Consider the following 17,943-nt stretch of genomic DNA (forward strand, 5'->3'; position numbering starts at 1 on the left):
TGCCAGAAGAAGGCACCAGATCTCATCATAGATCGTCATAAGCCACCATGTGGCTGCTGGGAATTGTACCCGGGACCTCTAGAAGAGCAGCCAGCGCTCTTAACATCTAAGGCCTCTCTCCAGCCCCAATGAACCAGGTTTGATGTTGGTCCCCAAACAGCTTGAGTCCACAGGAGTCTCTGAACTCACATTTCTAGAGTCAAGAACAGCTGAAGCACCAGATGTAGTTGTGCACGCCTTTAATCCCAGTACTCGGGGAGCAGAGGCAGGAGGATCACTGTGAGTTCGAGGCCAGCGCCTGGTCTACTAAGTGACTCCAGGACAGCCAAGGCTACACAGAGAGACCCTGTCTCAAAAACAAAACAAAACAAAAACAAAAATAAATAAATAAATAAATAAATAAAATAAAAAGCAAATAAACAAACAAAAGACCAGCTAAAGCACTGAGGCTGAACAAGGAACACTGAAGGCAGAGGCCAGTGAGATGGCCCCAGAGCCAATGGTACAGCTGTCAAGGCTGAAAACCTGAGTTTGAGGCCCAGGCCTCTCATGGTGAAAAGAGAGAACCGACTCCCATAAGTTGTCCTCTGACCTCCATGCATGTGCTGTGGCAACTTCAATAAGTAAATATTAAAAACAAACAAATACCAGGAGGCAAAGAGCAGTCCTGTGCTAGGTGGGCCCTAGATGCGCCTGCAGAAACAACTGGCACCAGCTACAACTGGAAGTGCTCTCACCATTGCAGAGCACTAGTGAAGGCCTGACTCTTCTCCATCCTGTAGCTCATGTCATCCCCCCACACTCTCCAGAGTCAGCAGGGGCAAGCGGACACCATCGAGGTCCAGAGAGAACCGTGTATACAATAAGCAGGCAGCAGAGCTGTGCCACACCCTGGCTCCGCAGAGAGGGGTTCTGGTCATAGGGGCTTCCTCTGTCATGTAGGCTCCTGTCTTCTAACTATTCTAATTTTACACGTTTATATTTACTTTATTTCCATGGAGCACGGGATGGACACCAGTGGCTTATGCATGCTAAGCCAAGCATCCTATCCCTAAGCCACATCCCCTGCTCCCTGCCCTTGCATTTTCAAGTCCTCTGGCCCTGCTCAGCCTATGACCCAGGCCTGATGACACAGTCAGGCTCAAAAGGTGAGGGGAAAGATCTGTGGTTGTTCCCCTCGAAGGCTGCATATTTTCAGCCTGTGTCAGGTACCTGGATCCATACAGCCTCTGCCCGAAATCTGACCACACTTGTTGCCACAACACTGCCCTTCCCGATCTGACTGCAAGTCAGCAGACATCACCAGCACTGTGCTTACAGGTCTTTTTTTTTCTTCCCAAGACAGGGTTTCTCTGTGTAGCCTTGGCTGTCTTGGACTCACTTTGTAGACCAGGCTGGCCTCAAACCCACAGAGATCCACCTGCCTCTGCCTCCCTAGTGCTGGGATTAAAGGCGTGCGCCACCATGCCGGGCATGTTGTTATGTTATGTGACTGAATGGGGAATATAAGAGGTCCCCATTGGGCTGGGCATGGTGGCACACACATATAATCCTAGCACTCAGGGGGCAGTGGCAGGTGAATCTCCGAGCTCAAGACCAGCCTGGTGTACCCAGTGAGTATGAAGGGAGCCTTGTCTACACGACACTGATACAAAACAAACAAACAAATGAAGGTAAAGACCACCAACTGGAGTTAGTGGTTCATGCTTGATATCCCAGCACTTGGGATGTTGAGGAGGGCTGCTGTGAGTTCTAGGTCAGCCTGGGCTACAAGCATGTTGTCAGCCTAGCTACAGAATGAGACCTTGGCTAAGAAAACATAACAAAACAAAACAAAACCAAGGCCAATTTCCCAGACACCCTGGAGGACAGGCCATTACTTTTACTAGTGAAGAGTGTCATAGAATTCTACGTAGCCTTCTTCCGTATTTCCACAAATCCCACGAGCCGGAGGAGTCAGACACAGCTCCTGATACCACCAGCTGATGCTAGAAAGAAAAGCTGGGGGTGGCCAGGTCCTCACTGTCACGAACCCCAGCACCCTGCCACACACGCACTGTAACTTAGCAGTCCTAGTCTACAGACAGAAACACTGAGGCAGAAGGTCGATTGCTCGGTTGCTCACATTCTGACAAGGAGGAAACAGTAGTGTGACTTGCCTTGCCTGTGGTGCTGCTTTAAGATTTCTGTCATTGATGGTCAGTACAGACAGAAAAGGGTACTTAGAACGCAAGGCCAAAGCACAATGGTCATTTGTCACCCAGACGATTTTGCATCTTTCTCTACCATTTCAACAATTACAAACCAGTCCCGCGTCATGAGACCACCCCTAACATGCTCCCTGTTGTTCCCAACTGGCTTCCTTGCCGCCCACTGTGCCTCCTCCACTCTGACCCTAGCGGGGTGCCGTAGGCCTTCGCACCTGCTGCTGGACGCTGCGCCCCCGGAAGCCTGTAGCATCTTTCTACTTCACCCATGTCTGCTCAGATAGCAAATGATTAGAGACCTTTCCGACCACCTTCTACACAAAGGTCCTAGTTCTGTCGCTCTGCCTTACCTTTCTCCGTGACACCTAGTACTATCTAACATGTGGCACATTTATCTGCTGAATAAAGCAAAGCACAGCGCCCCTTCTCATCTGACAGGCACCTCTTGGTCTAAGCGTGATCCCTTTCAATGCTATCTCCCATGCTCACTCAAACTTGAAGCCTCAAGAGCAGCATTTTGCCAGAAACATCACTGAGCCAGCTTTTCGCAGGCATTAGGCATCCGCCCCCCCCCATCTCCTCCTGACAAACACATACCTTAATATTCTCTCACAAGGCGCAAGCAAACAGGGGAACTTTTGACTCTGGTTAAAGAGCAGCCAAATCAAGTTCCACCCAGAGCTAGCCAGACCGGTCAGTTACACTTTCACTTCACCTATGGGCGCCCTTCGTCTAAAGCTTGCAAGCCCACCGGTCCTCGCTCGACCCCGTTGCACCCTCTTGCACCCTGTCATCCCATTTTGGGAGCCAATCCTGAAGCTTACGCTTTTAAGTAGCAAGGCTTGGAGGTTGGGAGGGGCACCTAAACTCATCCAACAGGTAGGAGGGGCAGAGGCCGGCCTTCTAAGCCCTACGTTTATGCCCCATTTTGCAGGGGTAAGCGTCGTTCTCCTGGAGGAGACAGCTCAGTTTTCAAGGCAGGTTTCTCACACCTGGGCGGCAGGCGACGAACGCCATCCCACCGCTGGCCGAGGTGGATGGACCAAGGGGTCTCAGCGTCAATGCTTGGGCCCTGAAGCAGGGGGTTAGAGGAGGATGCAAGTACGTCTCTGGCCTCGGCATTTAGGACATACCCTGGGAGGGGGCGGCCCTCGGCGGGCAGACGGGATGCTTCGCAGGCTTACAAGCCGAGGCTGCGGCCCCCGGGTAATTCGCGGCCAGAGCGCCGCAGGAGGTCGGATCCGGTCCGAGTCTCGGTCGGTTGGGCGGGGAAAATGCTGCGGACGGAGCCTCGGACGGAGGCCGTTCCCTTGCCCTCGGGCGGCCGGCTGAGCTCTGGGCCGCCGGCTGCTGGCTCCGGGCCCAGCCCCTCCCCCCCGATCCTGCTCCGACGGCTAGGAGAGCCTGTGGCTGCCGGTGTGCTGTCAACAAAGCGTCACTTCCGGGCCGCCCCTTAGCAACAGAGGAGGGGTTCTCCCCTCGCGTCCCGCCGCGAACGCGGGCGGCGGCGGCCGAAGGTTCCGGCCCCCGCGCTGCTCCTGCCGGTGCTGAGGCCGGAGTCCCCAGGTTATCCGTCCGGCGAGGGGCTGGCCCACAGTAACAGGTTCAGAGCAGGATTGACTCCACCTTAGCTAGTTGGCGCTGACTCATCCGCTGCCCAATCTAACGTCTTTTGGCTGTCTCTACGCTGCCACCACATTGCCCCTCGGTGCACCTCCTCCTCTCCGTCATGAGAAGGGCCTCTCCCCCGACGCTGTCAAATAGCAACTGGAGGTTGTCCTTGGCCCCAGCATTTTCTCCTAATCACCAAAGAGCTCTCTAACAGTTGTTTCTCTTTTCCTCCAATGGTGCCCTACCTCAGCCCTTCATCGTCTTATCTTCCAAAAAAATTTTTTTTATTATTATTTTGGGCTGAAGAAATGGCTCAGCGGCCAGGCACGGTGGCGCACGCCTTTAATCCCAGCACTCCTGAGGCACAGGCAGAGGCACAGGCAGGCGGATCTCTGTGAATTCAAGGCCAGCCTGGTCTACAAAGCTCCAGGACAGCCACGGCTACATAGAGAAACCCTGTATCGAAAAAACAACAAAACAAACAAACAAACAAACGAAATGGCTCACTGGTTAAGACCACTGGCTACTCTTCCAGAAGCCTGGTTCAATTCCCAGCATCCACATGGCAGCTCATAACTGACTGTTAACTCCAGTTCAATGGGATCTGATGCCCTCATATCAATGCACATAAAATTAAATAAATTTAAAAATTATCTTTAATTATGTGTGAGTGGAAGTACATGCATGTGACTGAAGCTGCCTGCAGAGACCAAGAAGCATCAGATCCCCTGAAGCTTAAATTACAGGTGGTTCACTGGGCACGGTGGTGCACACCTTTAATCCCAGCACTCTGGAGGCAGAGGCAGGTGGATCGCTGTGAGTTTGAGGCCAGCCTGGTCTACAAAGTGAGTCCAAGACAGCCAAGGCTATTGCATAGAGAAACCCTATCTCAAAAAACCAAAGAAGAAAAAAGGGGGGCAGGTTTATTTGGGACTGGGGCTCCTGTTCGAGCTCACCAGCCTCGGGATGAGATCGGTGGATGGTGCACCCAGACTACGGCTGCGAAGTCTTTTTAAGGATTGTCAGTGAAGGAAGATGACGGGTCTGCCACTGCCACACACTGGACTTGTGACCAGATATGGCCATCTGGGGTGGGGCACAGGTGGGGTAGGTGTCTTGCCTGTCTGGCACTTTCTAGTGACAGCTACCAGGAATGTGAGAAATGCAGAACTGGCCCTCAGAGCCTTTCCCAGGGGCATAGTTGGACACACACACACACACACACACACACACAGAGAGAGAGAGAGAGAGAGAGAGAGAGAGAGGGAGAGAATGAATGAATATGTAGATTAGTATTTTTTTTAAAAAACAAATAAGTCATAATATATATATAAAAAAAAAAAAACCCTGTTGTATTCCAATGGATATATAGGTTGAAGCCCTATCAGCCCCAATTTGCAAAGCCACCTCCAAGACTGGACAGCAGATATGACTGCTAGTTGGAGGCCACCCTGGTCTACAAAGCCAAGGCTACACATGGAAACCTTGTCTTGAAAAACAAATGAAAATTGACATTGGAGTTGGTTACAGTCCAAAGTAGCTTATAAGAAAGACAGATGTCTTTCACCTGCTCAACCAAAGAGCAAAGAGCCATTGTTAACAGACCTGTGCCCCTTGCACATTCCATACATATGTAGTTGCAGAACTGTGTATTACTTATGAGAATTTATATGTTCCCAGAACAAAAGGACCGAACACCAATGGAATGGAGATGGCCTTGACAAGACTCATCTGCTGGGATGCTGAGATGCTGAGGCACGTTTACTCCAGCGTGTACTTGATCTAGCCTCTGACTACTTCAGTTGCTGTTTCATCAAAACTTGCTTCCGGGGCTGGAAAGGTGGCTCAGTGGTTAAGAGCACTGGCTGCTCTTCCAGAGGTCCTGAGTTCAATTCCCAGCAACCACATGGTGGCTCACAGCCATCTATAATGTGATCTGGCGCCTTCTTCTGGTGTGCAAGTATACATGCAAGGAGAGCACTGTGTACACAATAAATAAATACATCTTTAAAAAAAAAGCTTCCTTCTAGGACAACTTCAGAGCAGGTAGCTCAAACTGTCCAGCATCACAGCCTGTTCCAAACAGTATTTTATTTAAGCCTGCATTTTCATGGCATTTAGAGACTGGACAGCAGATGTTACTGCTTTCTTAACCATTTTACCCTGTTTTATTTGGGCCCCCCAAAAGATGCCTTTGCCCCCAAACAACAAAAAGCTAAATTAAGAGAGCAACATCCTATTTCCTTAAGGAAGGAGAGGTAGGTTTTGTTCTTTCTATTGGGTGATAGATGCTTATCATTAATAAGGGTTGGTTATACCTTTAATCCCAGCACTTGGGAGGCAGATAGATCTCTTTGAGGCCAGCCTATTCTACAGAACAAGTAAAGGACAGCCAGAGCTACATAGAAAAACTGTGTCTCAAAAAAAAGGGGGGGAGGGGTGTGGTGGTTATAAGATATTAAAATGATCCTGATCAGAGGTTAAAACAAGGTATAAAGCTTAGATTCAGGAATTTGTTTCTCTCTCTTTTTTTTCCTCTATCCTTCTTTCTTGCTTAAGGAAAGGGAAAGGAGTTGAGAAGAAAAGGGGAGAAAGAGAGGATAACAAGAAAAACAGCACTTGGGAGGCAGAGGCAGGCGGATCACTGTGAGTTCAAGGCCAACCTGGTCTACAAAGTCAGTCCAGGGCAGTCAAGGCTATACAGAGAAAGAAATCCTGTTTTGAAAAACAGGAGAGAAGAGAGAGAGAGAGAGAGAGAGAGAGAGAGAGAGAGAGAGAGAGAGAGAGAGAGAGAGAGAGAGGAAAACAGAGGGAAAAAAGAAAAGGGGGAAATGCAGATAGGAAAAAAGGTAGAGTATTGAATCTATTTTTTTTTAATTTATGTATTATATATACAGTACTCTGCCTGCATGTACACCTGCAGGCCAGAAGAGAGAGACAGATAACATTATAGGTGGTTGTGAGCCACCATGTGGTTGCTGGGAATTGAACTCAGGACCTCTGGAAGAGTAGCCAGTGCTCTTAACGTCTGAGCCATCTCTCCAGCCCATTGAATCTACTCTTAAACTAAAGAACAGTTTAGCCAGGCGGTGGTGGCACACACCTTTAATCCCAGCACGTGGAAGGCAGAAGCAGACAGGTCTCTGTGAGTTCCAGGACAGCCTGGTCTACAGAGTGAGTTCCAGGACAGCCTGGTCTACAGAGTGAGTTCCAGGACAGCAAGGCTACACAGAGAAACCTTGTCTTGAAACCAAACCAAACCACCACCAACAACAACAAAAGCGAACCGGGCAGTGGTGGTTCACACCTTTAATGCTAGCACTTGGGAGGCAGAGGCAGGCAAACTCTACGAGTTTGAGGCCAGCCTGGTCTACAAAGTGAGCTCAGGACAGCCAGGGCTACACAGAGAGACCTTGTTTTGAAAAACAAAAACAAAAACCCAACATTTATAAGTCGATAATCTAACATTGGTATAGGTTTTGTATATTGATACAAAAGTAGGTTATTTTTGCTTACATTGGTATATATTATATATATTGATATAAATGTAAAGTTTTGATATACATAATACATATATGTTTCAACACTTGTATAAGGTATTGGACCTATGCAAATTATTTAAAAATACAAAATTAGTTCCAGTCCATTTATTTATTTATTTATTTATTTTTTATTTTTTATTTTTTATTTATTGTATATGAGTGCTTTATCTGCAGAAGAGGGCATCAGGTCACATTATAGATGGTTGTGAGCCACCATGTGGTTGCTGGGAACTGAACTCAGGACCTCTGGAAGAGCAGGCGGTGCTCTTAACCACTGAGCCATCTCTCCAGCCCCCTATTGTTTTTTTTTTAAGACAGGGTTTATCTATGTCACCCTGGCTGTCCGGGACTCACTCTGTATACCAGGCTGGCCTCCAATTTACAGTGATCCACATGCCGCTGCCTCCCAGTGCTGGGATTAAAGGCAAGTGGTAACACGCCTGGCCACTCCTTTTTATTTTGTTTGTTTTGTTTTTCTTTCTTTCTTTGTTGTTGTTGTTGTTGTTTTTGAGACAGGGTTTCTCTGTGTAGCCTTGGCTGTCCTGGACTTGCTTTCTAGACCAGGCTGGCCTCAAATTCACAGCAATCTGCCTGCCTCTGCCTTCCAAGTGCTGGGATTAAAGGCGTGTGCCACCATGCCCAGCTCTGTTTTTTTATTTTTCAAGACAGGGTTTCTCTGTATCATCCTGGCTGTCCTAGACTCACTTTGTAGACCAGGTTGGCCTTGAACTCACAGAGAATTCCCAAATGGGCAAGAGGAAGTCCAATTATGAGCCTGCCCTGTCCTGGGAAGGCTCACTGTTGCCATGGGCCTGAGGCATTGAGCTTATGCCCCTGTCAACAATACCCACTCACTCAGGTCTCCAGCTCCCCAGGATAGCCCAAAAGGAAAAAGAAGCAATTAAACATTTTACTCTGTGCATGTATGTGCGTGCGTGCGTGTGTGTGTGTGTGTGTGTGTGTGTGTGTGTGTGTGTGTGTGTGCGCGTGCGCGCTCGTGCATATGCCACAGTTCACTTGTGGAGATCAGAGGACAACTTTCAGGAGTGAATTCTGTTCTTCCATAGATCCATAGATAGAATCCAGGTTATAAGGTTTGTGTGGCAAATGCTTTACCTACCCAGCCACCTCAGCAGATCCCCAAAGAGAAAAAAGTTCATGTACAGCAGCACTGAAAAGAAGGAAACATAGGGGCTGGAGCGATGGCTTAGTGGGTAAGAGCACTGGCTGCAACTTCCAGAGGTCCTGAGTTAAAGTCCCAGAACCCACATGGCAGCTAACCACTGTCTGTAACTCCTGTTCCAAGGGACCTGACACCCGCACACAGACATACATGCAGTCAAAACACTAGTGTACATACATAAAAAATAACAAAACATTTGGTGGGCATGGTGGTGCATGCCTCTAATCCTAGCACTCAGGGAGGCAGAGGCAGGTGGATCTCTGTAAGTTTGAGGCCAGCCTGGTCTATAAAGTGAGCCCAGGACAGTCAAGGCTACACAGAGAACCCCCGTTTTGTGTAAAAAAAAAAAAAAAAAGAAAAGAAAAGAAAAGAAAGAAAGAAGAAAGAAAAGAAAAGAAAAAAGAAAAAAATGAATGAAACATTTAAGAACAAATTTAAGGGCCAGAGAGATGGCCTAACAGCTAAAAACACCTGTTCTTACTGGGGGCCAGGGCTGGTTCAGGTCCATCACCCACATGGCAGTTCACAACCATCACTCTAGTTCCAAGGGACCCAGTGCTCTTTTCTGACTTCCTTGGGCATCAGGCATAAATGTGGTGCACATACATATATGAAGGAAAACACTCACACAAACAAACAAAATAAATATAAATAAATATAAAAGTATCCAAACATACAGAACAAAGAAAGAATATTAAAAGCTGCAAGAGAAAAAGGCCAAGTCATATATAAAGGCAAACCTATCAGAATTATACCTGACTTTTCAACAGAGACTATGAAAGCCAGCAGGGCCTGGGCTGATGCCATGCCGACACTAAGAGACCACAGATGCCAACCCAGACTACTATACCCAGCAAAGCTTTCAATCACCATAGATGGAGAAAACAAGATATCCCATGACAAAACCAAGTTCAAACAGTACCTGGCCACAAATTCAGCTCTACAGAAAATACTAGAAGGAAAACTCCAACCCAAGGAGTGTAATTTTACACAAGAAAACAAAAAAAGGAAACAAATAATCCCACATCCACAAAAACAAAAGAAACACACACACGCACACACTACCAATATCAAAATAATAGGAACCATTAATCACTGGTCATTAATATCACTCAACATCAATGGCCTCAACTCCCCAATGAAGAGACACAGGCTAACAGAATGGATGCAAAAACAGGACCCATCAATCTGCTGCATACAAGAAACACACCTCAGCAATAAAGATAAACATTACCTTAGAGTATAGGGCTGGAAAAAGGTTTCCCAAGCAAAGGGACCCAAGAAACAAGCTTCAGTAGCCATTTTAGTATCTAATAAAATAGACTTTTAACCAAAACTAATCAATAGAGATGGGAAAGACACTTCATACTCATCAAAACAAACAAACAAAACCAACAAGAAGATGTTTTAATTCTGAACATCTATGCCCCAAATTCAGGAGCACCCACATTCATAAAAGAAACATTACTGGGGCTGGAGAGATGGCTCAGAGGTTAGGAGCAATTGCTGTTCTTCCAAAGGTCCTGGGTTCAGTTCCCAGCACCCACATGGCAGCTCACAACTGTCTGTAACTCCAGTTCCAGGGGATCTGACACCTTCACACAGACATACATGCAGGCAGACCATCAACGTATAAAATAAAGATAAATAAACATTAAAAAAAGAAACATTATTAAATCTATAATGAGAGCTGGTGTCTTCTTCCGGTGGGCAGGTGTACATAATAAATAAATATTTTTTAAAAAGCTTAAATTGCACATCGAATCCCACATGTTAATAGTAGGAGACTTCAACGTCCCACTCTCACCAATAGATAAATCATCACAGCGGAAACTTTTCACCCAAACATGAAAGAATTCACCTTCTCAGCACTTCACGGAACCTTCTCCAAAATTGACCATATACTTGGCCACAAAGCAAACCTCAACAAATACAAAAAGATCAAAATAATTTCTTTTTTTTTTCAAAATAATTTCTTGCATCTTGTCAGACCACCATGGATTAAAGCTGGAACTCAATAATAGCAGAAATAACAGAAAGCCTACAAACTCATGGAAAGTGAACAACTCCCTACTCAGTGATATCTGGGTATGGAATGAAATAAAAAAAGAAGTTAAAAACTTCCTAGAATTCAGTGAATCCGAAGGCACAACATACCTAAACTTGTGAGACACAATGACAGCAGTGCTAAGAGGAAGTGCTAAGAGGTGCCTTTATAAGGAAATTGGAAAGCCAGGTGTGGTGGTGCACGCCTTTAATCCCAGCACTCGGGAGGCAGAGGCAGGCAGATCTCCGTGAGTTCAAGCCCAGCCTGGTCTACAGAGTGAGTCCAAGGCTACACAGAGAAACCCTGTCTTGAAACAAACAAACAAAACAAAACAAAATAAGGAAATCTGGAGAGATCCCATACTACCAACTTAACAACACACCTGAAAGCTCTAGAACAAAAAGAAAAAGACTCACTAAAGAGGAGTAGATGGCTGGAAATCATCAAACTCAGGGCTGAAATCAATAAAACGGGAACAAAGAGAACAATTCAAAGAACCCACAAAATCAAGAGCTTTTTTTTTTTTAATCAACAGGATAGACAAATCCTTATCCAAACTAACCAAAATGCAAAGGGAGAGTAATCAAATCAACAATATCAGAAATGAAAACGGAGAAATAACAACACACAGTGAGGAAATTCAAATAATTATTAGGTCGTACTTCAAAGGCTTTTATGACACAAAATTTGAAAACCTAAATGAAATGGACAATTTTCTTGATAGATACTAACTACCAAAAGTAAATCAAGATCAGGCAAACAAATTAAATAGTCCTATATCTCCTAAGGTAATTGAGACAGTCATCAAAAGTCTTCCAACCAAAAAAAGCCCAGGGCCTGGTGGATTTAGTGCAGAATTCTACCAGACCTTCAAAGAAGAGCTAATACCAATTCTCTTTAAACTATTCCACAAAATAGAAACAGAAGGAACATTACCAAACTCATTCTATGAGGCCAGTCACCTAATACCTAAACCACAGAAAAACTCTACAAAGAAAGAGAATGTCAGATCAATTTCTCTTATGATCACTGATGCAAAAATACTAAACAAACAAACAAACAAAAACAACTTGCAAACCAAATCCAAGATCACATCAAAGCTATCATTCACCATGACCAAGTAGGCATCATCCCCAGCATGCAGGGGTGGTTCAACATATGGAAATCCATCAATGTAATCCATCATATAAGTAAACTGAAAGGAAAAAGCCATACGATCATTTCCTTAAATACCAAAAAAGCATTTGACAAAATCTAATACCCATTCATGTTGAAAGTCTTGGAGAGAGCAGGGATACAAGGCACATACCTCAACATAATAAAGGCAACATACAGCAAGCCTATAGCCAACATCAAACTAAAGAGAGAGAGAAGTAAATCAATTATGCTGAAATCAGGGTCAAGACAAGGCTGTCTACTCTCTCCATAGCTCTTCAATATAGTACTTGAAGTTCCAGCTAGAGCAATAAGACAACTAAAAGAGACCAAGGGGATAAAAATAGGAAAGGAAGAAGTCAAGCTATTACTATTTGCGGATGGCATAATAGTACACATAAGTGACCCTAAAAAATCTACCAAGGAACTTCAGCAGCTGATAAACACCCTCAGCAAAGTGGCTGAATACAAAATCAACTCAAAGAAATCAGTAGTCCTGCTGTACACAAATGACAAATGGGCTGAGAAAGAAATTAGGGAAACTACACCCTTTACAATAGCCATAAATGATATGAAGTATCTTGGTGTAACTCTAACAAAGCAAGTAAAAGACTATATATATATATATATATATATATATATATATATATATATATATATATATATATATATATATAAACTTCGAGTCTCTAAAGAAGGAAATTGAAGAAAATATCAAAAGATGGAAAGATCTCCCATGTTCATGGATTGGGAGAATCAACATAGTAAAAATGGCCATCTTACCAAAGGCAATTTATAGATTCAATGCAATTCCCATAAAAATTCCAAGCCAATTTTTTGGGGGGGGGGTTGAGACAGGATTTGTCTGTGCAGCCTTGGCTGTCTTGGACTGGCTTTGTAGACCAGACTGGCCTCAAACTCACAGCAATCAGCCTGCCTCTGCCTTCCAAGTGCTGGGATTAAAGGTGTGCACCACCATGCCCTGCCCAAGACAATTCTTTACAGACCTTGAAAGATCAGTTCTCAACTTCATATGGAACAGAAAAAAACCCAGATTAGCTAAAACAATCCTGTACAATAAAAGATCTTCTGGAGGAATCTTCATCCCGGATCTCAAGCTGTACTATAGAGCGACAGTAACAAAAACAGCATAGTACTGGCATGGAAATAGGCTGGTTGATCAGTGGAATCAAAGACCCAGAAATAAACCCACACATCCATGGGCATTTGAATTTTGATAAAGAAGCCAAGTTCATACAATGGAAAAAGGATAGCATCTTCAACAAATAGTGCTGGTCTAACTGGATGGCTACATGTAGAAAAATGCAAATAGATCCATATTTATCACTGTGCAAAAAACTAAAGTCCAAGTCGATTAAAGACCTCAACTTAAAACTGAACACCCTAAATCTGTTAAGAAGAAAAAGTGGGGAAGAGTCTTGAACTCATTGGCACAGAAGACAACTTCCTGAGCAGAACATCAACAGCTCAGGCTCTAAGATCAACAATTAATAAATGGGACCTCATGAAACTGAAAAGTTTCTGTAAGGCAAAGGAAACTGTCATCAGAACAAAACAACAGTTTACAGACTGGAAGAAGATCTTCACCAACCCTACATCGGACAAAGGGATAATATCCAAAATATATAAAGAACTCAAGAAATTAAACACCACCAAGCTAAATATACCAATTAAAAAATGGGGCTCAGACTCTATTGTATATATGTGTAATAATACAAATGTATATGTACAAAATAAAATAATTATAAAAAACAAAACAAAAGAACATAAACACAATAAATGTAATAAACATAATAAATAAATATTTTAAACAAGTAAAAAACAATGGGGCTCAGAATTAAACAGAGAATTCTCAACAGAGGAATACTGAATGGCTGAGAAACACTTAAATAAATGCTCAACATCAGGGAAATGCAAATCAAAACGCTCTGAGTTTCCATCTTACACCCATCAGAATGGCTAAGATAAAAAAACTCAAGTGACAGCACATGCTGGCAAGGATGTGGAGAAAGGAGAACACTCCTCCATTGCTGGTGGTGGGAGTGCAAACTTGTACAACCACTTTGGAAATCAATCTGGTGCTATCTCAGGAAATTGGGAATAGTGCTACCTCAAGACCCAGCCATACCACTCCTGGGCATATACCCTAAAGATGCTCCACCACACAACAAGGACACTTGCTCAACTATGTTCATAGCAGCTTTATTCATAATAGCCAGAATCGGGAAACAACCTAGATGTCCCTCAACTGAAGAATGGATAAAGAAACTATGGTACATTTATACAATGGAGTATTATTCAGCTATCAAAACCCAAGAAATCTTGAAATTTGCAGGCAAATGGATGGAATCCTAGAGAGGTAACCCAGACCCAGAAAGACACCGTGGCATATATTCACTCATAAGCGGATGTTAGTCACTTAATTCAGGTTAACCACATTACAATACAGAGACTGATGTGCCAACCAAGGTCCGTGTAGGATGTGAACCTAGACCCTCTGCTCAGATGTAGTAGACAGGCAGCACAGTCTCCTTGTGGGTCCCACAATATGGGGAGTAGGGACTACTTCTGACATGGACTCCTAATGTTGATCACTTCCCCCCTGGCAGGGTGGCCTTGCCAGACCACAGAGGAAGCAGTCACAGGAAGTAGATGGTCACATGTTAGGAGAGGAGGGATCCCTTTTCTGAGGGGGAAGATGTTAGGAGAGGGAGGAAGAGGGGATGAGGAAGGAGTTGGGACCAGGAGGTGACAAGGGAGGGGGCTGCCATCGGGATGTAAAGAGTTCAAAGTGCAGAACCAGCAGGTAACTTGTATTGCTGATCCCACTACATGGGAACAGCCCTGAGACTGGCTGAGACACGAATGTCTACGCACAGACAAGGCTTTGTGTTGGTCACAGAATCCCTGAGAATTATTATTAGAAACCGTTCTTCATATGGCATGAATGAAGGTTTGCAGATGTCTTACTTCTGCTCATACAAAGAGCAGAGAACCAGCCCTAATTGTTCTGTGCATCCCGCACACCTCATACAATTATAATTTTAGAACTGTATAATGCTTGTGAGAAATTATGTTTTTAGAACAAAAGAACCGGACACTGATGGTGGATCAGACCTGACAGGATTCATTCCTCTCAGCATGCTGGATGCCGCTGACATCCTGCATCCTTCATGGCCAACCCCAGGCGTTTCGGCTGCTGTTCCTCATCAGAGCAGGACAGCTTCCAGGACAACTTCGTAGAAAGCTTCTGATCCCAATTGGTCCAGCATTTCAGACTGTCCTACACAGGATTCCTACTAAGCCTGGAATTTCTCAACATTTAGAAACTGGGCCACAAATGCTACCCCTGGCTTGTTTAACCATTTCCCCCAATTTTATCTGGGCCCTTTCAAAGGTATTATTTGCCCCAAATCAGCCTGAAGAAACCTTAAGAGAACAATGCCCCATTTCCCCTAAGGGGGTTGGGTAGGTTTCTGTTTGCTGTTTTGGGTTACAGATGCTTTCTTTCTTTCTTTCTTTCTTTCTTTCTTTCTTTCTTTCTTTCTTTCTTTCGTTTTTCAAGACAGGGTTTCTCTTTATAGCCTTGGCTGTCCTGGACTCACTCTGTAGACCAGGGTGGCCTCGAACTCACAGAGATCCACCTGCCTCTGCCTCCCACGTGCTGGGATTAAAGGCGTGTGCCACTACCGCTCTGCTTTATTATTGGTCTTATACAGACAGAAAACTAGGTTGGACTCAGGGATGTCTCCCTTTTCCTTTATCATTCTTTTGTAGATAAGGATATAGGAGCTGAAAAGAAAGAAAGGGAGATATAGAAATATAAAGGGATTATAGAACAAAAAAAAAGTACATTATTGAATCTACTCCTCAACTTAAGGCCTTAATTGTTTCTCACAAATGATGTTATTTTTAATTCATTGGTATAGAATTTTGTATATTGATGCAAAATAAGTTTAACTTTGATACATTAGTATAGAATTCAAATTTAATATTTTTTTCACACGCGTTATATATATTCAGCCGGGAGTGGTGGCGCACACCTTTAATCCCAGCACTCGGGAGGCAGAGGCAGGTGGATCACTGTGAGTTCCAGGCCAGCCTAGTCTACAAAGCGAATCCAGGACTGCCAAGGCTACACAGAGAGACCTCGTCTCGAAAAAGAAGAAAGACAGAAAACAAAAACAAATATATATTCATACTCTAATATGAGGTATTGTACCCATCCAACTCAATTATAATACAAAGTTTACTTATAATACCTTGAGAGTGTATTACAGGCTGTTTAGGATAACTAACTAATACAAGCTAATTGTTAGTTGATCAAATCATGGCTATGTCAATTTTAGTCTATTTTTTATCACAAGAATATATATCCTAGGTCTAACAAATAGATATTAGTCTACAGATATATAAGATAAAATAGATAAGGTCTTCAAAAGCCTCAGAGACCCACAGAATATGGCGTTTAAAGCTGTTTTTATTATTCTAAAGATTCTTTGACAACAAGACAGACTAACTCCTGGCAACACCCAGCCTGCCTCAGAGAAGATGCTGAGCATTGAAGAACCTCCTTATGGAGATGGCTTCAAAAATGGCAAACAAGCCCCTGGGCAAAAGGTCCTCATTTCTACCACAGACAGAATTCTGCCTAAAAGTGGGCAAGCTTGGATGCAGGCAGAGTCGATGGCCAAACTCTGGCAAGACAGGGTAAGCAAGTCCTCAATACTCAATAGTTCCTGCCTCACAAATATATCTGCCAGATCTATTGAGCCAGAAGGCTGAAGATGATGCTCCAGTGTTATAGAGAATTTTAGGTGACTGTTCAGGGAGTAAACTGTCTCTGTCATTTTTTCATTTTGGAAGCTGCTAACCTGCACTTCCGGTTCACTCAGGTAATTAAGCTTTATTCCTTCTCAAGTATTTGATGGGGTTGAAGACCAGATAGCTTAATCTTACAATTAAGCTTAGTTGTTTAGGGGTTAAGATGTTTTTAGATCTAGATAGATTTTCTTAAGTTAATAGAGATGAGATATGATAGATACTGATTTTCATTCAGAATTTTAGACTCAATGAGATAGGAAAGATGTTTTCTTCAAATTTGCCAAATACAAATAGCCAAATCACTATGAATGTAACATTTATATAATTACTGATATTTCGTGGTTCTTTCTGCTGTATGTAGTTTATTTTATTCCTGTGTAATAATATAAATGTATATGTTAAAAGAAATATAATAAAAAATTAGCATACAAAAATTAGCCAAAGAAGTGGAAAAAAACCATATATGCTGAAAACTAAAAAATGTTGTCAAATGAAATTAAATACAGGGGACTGGAGAGATGGCTCAGAGGTTAAGAGCACTGACTACTCTTCCAGAGGTCCTGAGTTCAATTCCCAGCAACCACATGGTGGCTCACAACCATCTGTAATGTGATCTGATGTCCTCTTCTGGCCTGCAGGTGTACATGCAGGTAGAGCATTGTACACATAATAAATAAATCTTTAAAAAAGAAAGAAAGAAAAAATACAAATAAATGGAAAGACACCCCATGTCCTCAGGCTGGAACATTTAGTACTGTTAAGATGACAAAGTACAAACTTTTTGAACTCCAAATAGCAGTTTTAAAAGATAGCAAAACCCTAAGCCAGGAGTGGTGACACACGCCTTTAATCCCAGCACTCAGGAAGCAGAGGCAGGTGGGTCTCTGGGTTTGAGGCCAGCCTGATCTATGACCTAGTTCCAGGATAGCTGAGGCTGCACAGAGAAGCCCTGTTTCAACAAACAAACAAATGAATATCATATGGAATATCAAGGTTCACAGAAAAAACAAACTTCGAAGATGAACAAAGTTGGTAAAAGTCAAAACCACATGAGAGCAGGGCAATCAGGCCAGACGGTTCAGCGGTTATGGGCACTGGCTGCTCTTGCAAACGACCTGGGTTCAACTCCCAGCACCCACGTTGCAGCTCACAATGGTCTGTAACTCCAGTTCCAAAGGATCAGATGCTGTCTTCTGGTCTCTTTAGGCACCGTACATGTGTGTCACACAGACACAAATGTAGGCAAAGTACCCATACATATGATAAACGAAACCTCACCGTGAGATGATACTCTTCACCTTTGAGAGTGAGCGTGATTTCTTCTTCCCACAGAAGTGGTGGTAAGTGTGGAGT

At 43.8% G+C, this 17,943-nt stretch overlaps 1 protein-coding gene across 6 annotated transcripts in view; it reads right to left on the reverse strand.

Moving 5' to 3' along the window:
• ZER1 (zyg-11 related cell cycle regulator) overlaps positions 1-17,943 on the reverse strand; it is a 48,707-nt gene that overhangs the window by 26,312 nt on the left and 4,452 nt on the right. For 2 of the 6 annotated variants that reach the window (XM_084799347.1, XM_084799342.1), the window contains exon 1: positions 3,341-3,649. The exons of 1 other annotated variant lie outside the window; for it this stretch is intronic. The gene's annotated coding sequence lies outside the window, so the exon portion shown is untranslated. Of the gene's footprint in view, positions 1-2,804; positions 2,928-3,340; positions 3,651-17,943 lie in introns of those variants that run through there. 3 more of the 6 variants (XM_084799345.1, XM_084799346.1, XM_084799344.1) reach the window with 3 other exon arrangements.

The sequence above is a fragment of the Acomys minous genome, assembly GCF_964271855.1.
Source record: "Acomys minous genome assembly, chromosome: 10".
Classification (NCBI taxonomy): Eukaryota; Metazoa; Chordata; class Mammalia; order Rodentia; family Muridae; genus Acomys; species Acomys minous.